This window comes from Amblyraja radiata, chromosome 2, assembly GCF_010909765.2.
Source record: "Amblyraja radiata isolate CabotCenter1 chromosome 2, sAmbRad1.1.pri, whole genome shotgun sequence".
NCBI lineage: Eukaryota > Metazoa > Chordata > Chondrichthyes > Rajiformes > Rajidae > Amblyraja > Amblyraja radiata.
Window position 1 is genome coordinate 11,623,857 of NC_045957.1, and position 6,322 is coordinate 11,630,178.

The following is a 6,322-nucleotide window of genomic DNA, read 5'->3' on the forward strand; positions in this document are numbered from 1 at the left end:
TTAACATTCCCAGTCGCCAGGTGATGGTGATACTTTGAATACTTTAGAGCATACCATTGTTTGAGATCTGTACATATCTGCATGCATGATCTACAACTAGGATAGTTTTGAGGGTAGCCCAGAAGCCAGCTCACTGTGGCCAATAACTTGTACTGCAGAAGCTTCACATGAGCACTTTGGGAGAGGCTCTGGAAGAATCCTGATGGGAATACAAAAGGCCAGAAAACATACTTACAATGTCAAGGGGCATAACAGAGTCCAGTGTCAACTTTCCAAAAGCCTTTGCCAGGATTTGCACAACAGCCAGTGGTCCAATAATCTGCTTTGACAGATTGCTGTGGAGTTACCTTGAGATGGTCTGACCAGATTTGAGCTTTTCAAAGTTGTTCTTGCAAGTGAGCAGTTTTCCATGAGCCACCTGTACCCATTAGATTACACAAAATAGTAACAAGCAAAAAACCACAGAAAATAGTGTCCAAGAGCACGCATGAATAGCTGATGTTTGGTTTCTGGCACAATTTAATGCAAATAATCAACTTGGATGTCTGTCATTGTGTTTGTTGTATTGTGACAGTATGGTGATATCAGCTAAGCAAGACGGAAGTTGACATGGAGATGGTTTGTGATCTTATTTTTGTCATCAGTATTGCAGGCTGATCAGTTGACTAGGCAACTTGTCATGAAAGGGGCCATTTTGTTGCCTCCTTAATTTGCTCTCCCTTTCCCATCTTCTACCCTGCAGCCTCCCACAGTTCACTTGGTGTTCATGGCTAAGCCTGCATTTAAACCGATGTGCAACATATAGCGGAATAGCACAATTTCATGTCCTCTGATGAATAGTGTAGATTTCCTCTATGGATGAGGACTAGGTCAACTCCAGTGTGAGAGGACCATGTTTCTTGATATTTTCGGCACTCCTGATCTCACCCTTATCTCCTTCCTGGAAAGTACAGGGGTTGGAGTTCTCTTAGTTAGCTTTTGCCCCACCAGCCTCTGCATCCAGCACCTCATTCTTTGACATTTCTGGCGGCTACAATGTGATTGCTCCACCAATCACATCTGATTTCTGCAGGGACCACTCGCTTCTTGATTTGCTCATCCCTCCCCACCCATACCTACCCTTCCCCAGGTATTTACCCTGTGACCATTTGAGCTGTAACAGAAAACAGTACACCATCCAGGAATCCAAACAACTCTTTTGGGTGTGACTGATTCATCTGCATCTCCTCCAACCTTATCTATTGCTTTTGATGTTTTCAATGTAGCCCTCTCTACATTGGTGAGATGAAATGCAACTAGAAAGCAGCTTGGCCAAGCACCAATGCAGCTGTGGCTGTTGTGACATGAACAGAGTCACTTGGGGACACTGAAGTTGCAGATATTAAGTTCTTTATTCAGCAGGAGAAGCAAAAATTCTCTTTCAGACTAAGTAGAATCTCACTGAAACGTTCATTGTTTATTGCGAGCAAAGGTAACAGCTAGTGATTCAATACAATTGAATTTCAACAGCTGTAGTTGACTTCAATATGTTTGTTGGTAGACAAAAATGCTGGAGAAACTGCGGGTGAGGCAGCATCTATGGAGCGAAGGAAATAGGTGACGTTTCGGGCCGAAACACTTCTTCAGACTGATGTGAGGGTGGGGCGAGAAGAAGAAAGGAAGAGGAGCCAGTGGGCTGAGATAGGCTGAGAAGGGGAGGAGCAAATAAGGACTACCTGAAATTAGAGAAGTCAATGTTTATACTGCTGGGGTGCAAAATGCCCAAGCGAAATATGTGGTGCTGCCCCTCCAGTTTACGGTGGTCCTCACTCTGGCTATGGAGGAGGCCGAGATCAATATATTGGTTGGTTGGTTTATTATTATGTGTACCAAGATATAGCAAAATACTTTTTTCTGTATTATCCAGGAAAATCATGCCATCAAATCAAGCCATACATGAGTACAACAGGTAGTGCGAAAAGACAAAACTATCTATAGTGCAGGAATAGTGTTACTGCTGTAGAGAAAGTGCAGTCCAAACATTGACGAGTCACAATGAAGTAGATAGGGAATACATCCTTATATGAAGAGAGATCCATTCAAAAATCTGGTAACAATGGGAAGAAGCTGTTCTTGAACCTTGATAGTACATACTTTCAAGCTTTTGTATATTCTGCCATTGGGTAATTAAAGAGGGTATGACCGGGGTGCGAGTGGTCCTTGATTATAAGGGCTGGTCTCCTGAGATACTGTGGTGTAGATAGAGTCGATGGGAAGAGGCTGGTTGCCAAAGCAAGCTGTGATACACCCTGGTAGGATGCTTTCTCCCTGGTAGGATGCTTTCTCCCTGGTAGGATGCTTTCTATGGTGTATCTGTAGAAATTGGTTGGAGTAATTGGAGACATGCTGAACTTTTGCCTTCTGAGAAAGGAGAGGCATTCCAAAAAGAGAGTCTTCCTAACTCTTATACTCAATAAAACATGGCGTTTATGTTCACTGACCTTGAAGTGTGCTTATTACATTCGGATCAAGGCGAGGATCTGATATTGGCGACGAGGATGATTTAGTAATTGTTTAGTTCAACTTTTGAAGCAGATATCATAAGGTCATAAGCGACAGGAGTAGAATTAGGCCATTCGGCCCATCAAGTCTACTCCGCCATTCAATCATGGATGATCTATCTCTCCCTCCTATCCCCAATTCTCCTGCCTTCTCCCCATAACCTCTGACACATGTACTAATCAAGAATCTATCTATCTGCCTTAAAAATATCCAAGAACTTGGCCTCCATAGCCTTCTGTGGCAAAGAATTCCACAGATTCACCACCCTCTGACTAAAGAAATTTCTCCTCATCTTCTTCCTAACAGAACGTCCTTTAATTAAGAAATGGCCTTTAATGAAGCAGCTGTAATTAGAAGTTTGAATTCATTCCACCCAAACGGGGAGGCGAGTGTAGCGAGTGTAACGTTTGAGGCGTGGCTAGGGCAGTTGACTCCTATGCAGATTGCTTAGGTCTGCTTGTTGAAGGAGCAACGCTCGCACGATGGAGAGTATTGTTATTGTACAGTGTTGGGACTTTAGTTCGGGAGACTTTCAAAACAATTCCAGAGACTGGAGGATAAGCAGATTATGCGATGGCTGTTGCTGCTTTGAAGAAGCATTATGTGGTGCAAACAAATGCTACATTTCAACGACATGTATTTCGCCAGATGACACAGAGAGTGGGGGGGGGGAAGCATTGCTCAATTTGTCACAAGATTGCGTCAAGTTTCTGAGGGCTGCAACTATGGAACTGAATTGGAGAATCGAATCGGGGATCAGGTTGTACAAAGTTGCAAATCAAATAACTTGAGACGCATGTTGGTGGAGAAAGGTGACACGCTAACATTAGGAGAAACACTGAAAATTGCCTGTTCAGTTGAACCCGTGGCCACCCAGTTTCAGGCCATGAGATTGGAAGGAGGAAGCCAAGATGACATCTCCTGACACTCGCAAGGGACATGGATATGGTAAGGGTCATCACAAAGCTGAAGATGACTGAGTGTTTTAGATGTGGGAATTTTGGACATTTTGCCAAGGATTCATGCTGCCCTGCCAGGGTTCAAATGTGCAGAAGGTGTGGGGGAATAAAAGACTATTTTGCCAAGAAATGTTGAACCGCAGGCAAACCAATGAGAGATGATGGAAAAACAAATAAATTTGGAGGACGAAGAGGGCAGAGCAATGGATATTATCAAAATTAACACCGTTGATGAATGTTCGAGTGAATGTAAATACGTGTATGACGTCAGTTACCATGACATCCTTCCCTTAGGCAAAAAGGATATCCGCATCATCACATTGTAAACTGACATGTCAACACAATTTAGGATATGGCATTCGTTACATTGATAACGCATAATTTTCACATGATAATACATCCCACACTCTTCGTATCTCTTGGGTGGTCTTTGACGTTTTGGTCTGACCTCTGCATATGTCTGCACTAGTACTGGATTCTGATCTGTCATGTTCTCTTCCACCAGTTCATCATTTCGATTCTGGTTTTACATAGTCTCCTCCTCAGACTCGTGCATTCTTGGCTCCTCAATTTGGTAGTCTTCAGTCTGATCTCCCACAGTCTCAACTTCAGTTTGCAGTGGCCCTGGACTATCACAACGGTGATACTTTTTCACATACGATGTGTTTCTATTATATTTGACTCCTTCTTGCGATTGGACCGTCATCTTATTTCCTTGTCTGGATACCACTGTGTATGGTTATGGAAAGAATGGTGTGTCTATTTTGCATGGACTTTCTCTCCTCACTCGTACATCTCCTGGCATCACATCTGATGGTCTGGCACCTCATCTCCTGTCTGCATAGAGCTTTGATGCCCCTTTTCTGCATCTCCCATTTCTTGATCTTTTACCATGTCACTAGCCCATGGTATCTTGGTCCTGATTTTCATTCCAACCAACAGTTCTGCTAGACTCTTTCCAAATGTGCTATGTGGTGTAGCTGCTACATATGATAAGAGTGTCTCCTTCCAATCTTTTTCTTCTGCTTGGGAAATTCTCATCCTCTTCTCTGGAGATTGGTTCTGACTTTCCACTTCTCCATTAGCATGCGGCCACTTTGGTGTAACTTTATGATGGTGCACACCTGTGTTCTTCATGTAGTGTCGTGGTTTTAAGACTCAAAGTTTGGATGAGATGACATAGACACGGATAATTCTTCAAGAAGACGAAAAGCCTTTATTTGCACCACTGACGTCAAACAACGTTCTTGTTAGAACTCTGCTCTTCTCTCACTTCTTTGTCCTCCTGTTCACTTACCTCAGGGCTATTATCTATTCGTACCTGCGGGACAGCCCTCATGTAAGGATTGAAATGGTACCAGGTAGATCAACCTTCTACCTGAACATCGGTGGGTGGTTCGGAAAGTTCATACATACACCTTGTCTCCAGGTTTAAAGGGTCCTTCCTCCTGGTCCACCTCCAACAGCTTTTACTTAGCCTGTGCATAAATAGACTTGTATATCATAATTAACTGTTGCATATACTTCTTAAATTCTACCTCTATCTGTTCCAAACTCGGTCCCTTGTAGGGACCTCTCCATTGTGCCACCTGCACAGGTCGGCCAGTAAGCATCTCATGTGGTGTTATGTGGGTTATTCGGTTAGTTTGCATGCAACATCTCTTGAATGCCAATGGCAGGGCATCGATCCAATTCAACTTTGTAATTACACAAATCTTATTTATATTAACCTTCAATGTTCCATTTATTCTTTCCACCAAGCCTGTGACTGCAGGTGTTACACACCCAAATCTGTGTTTTACTCTAAGGGCCTGTACCGCCAACTTTACTACTCCCTGAATGAAAACAATTCGTTGTCAAAGCTGATTTCTGTAGGTCTACCAAACCTCTTAATTACCTTATTCATCATAAACTACACTACAGCCTTTACACCTAAATCGATCCAAACTAGACGTAACAACAGCTGTTCTGGCTGCTTCGTCTGCACTTTAATTTCCCTTCTTATGTGCTTGGCATTTAATGACAGCTAGTGCCCCTGACCTCAACATTGCCATTATCATGTCTAACTTTACTGCTAACTTGTCATGTGGGCTCCGTTGCTTTTCTCAAAGCCTTTCTATTTCCCTACTGCTCCAAACCTGACAGACCCCATGAACATATGCTTAGTTGGTATAAACTTCAGCTTTCTCACTTTCCCTCATGTCACATGCTGCTCTTAAAGCCTTAATTTCTGCCAACTGAGCTAAGCAAGATTGCAGGCTTCCAATTTAATTACCTTAAAGTCTAATTCATCCTTATGCACCATTTCAAACCCTACATACTTGCTATTATGATCCCTTTAACAAGAAACATTCACAAGCGAAACCTTTTTGTCCCCTTCATTCAAAAGCTCTGACTGTAAAACATTCTTTAGGCTTGTTTGTCCTTCTTCCTTCATTATCTTTCTCAATGACGTCACAATTTCAACATATTTTCCAATCTAGTTTGAACTATATCCTGCCTTTCCCAAGGTCATCGTCATCTGTCCTACTTTCTGAGGTTTTAGACTTACAATGTCTCTCTCACATCGCTTCTCGCTTGTTGAACAAACCAACAAATCACCCACATACTGTATCAAATACTTTCTTAGGGTACACCTTCCAACTCTGCCTTTATCATCTGATTAAAACATGGGGCTAGTATTTAAAACCCTACCTCATCCTAGCCTTTCTTGACCTCCTCCTTTAGATCCCTCCCTCCCTTGGGGACCCCAGTCCTGTCTGGGCTTATATCCAGATTAATTTCACTCCTGATAGGACATTTTGAGGAAACGCTCCCCCAAA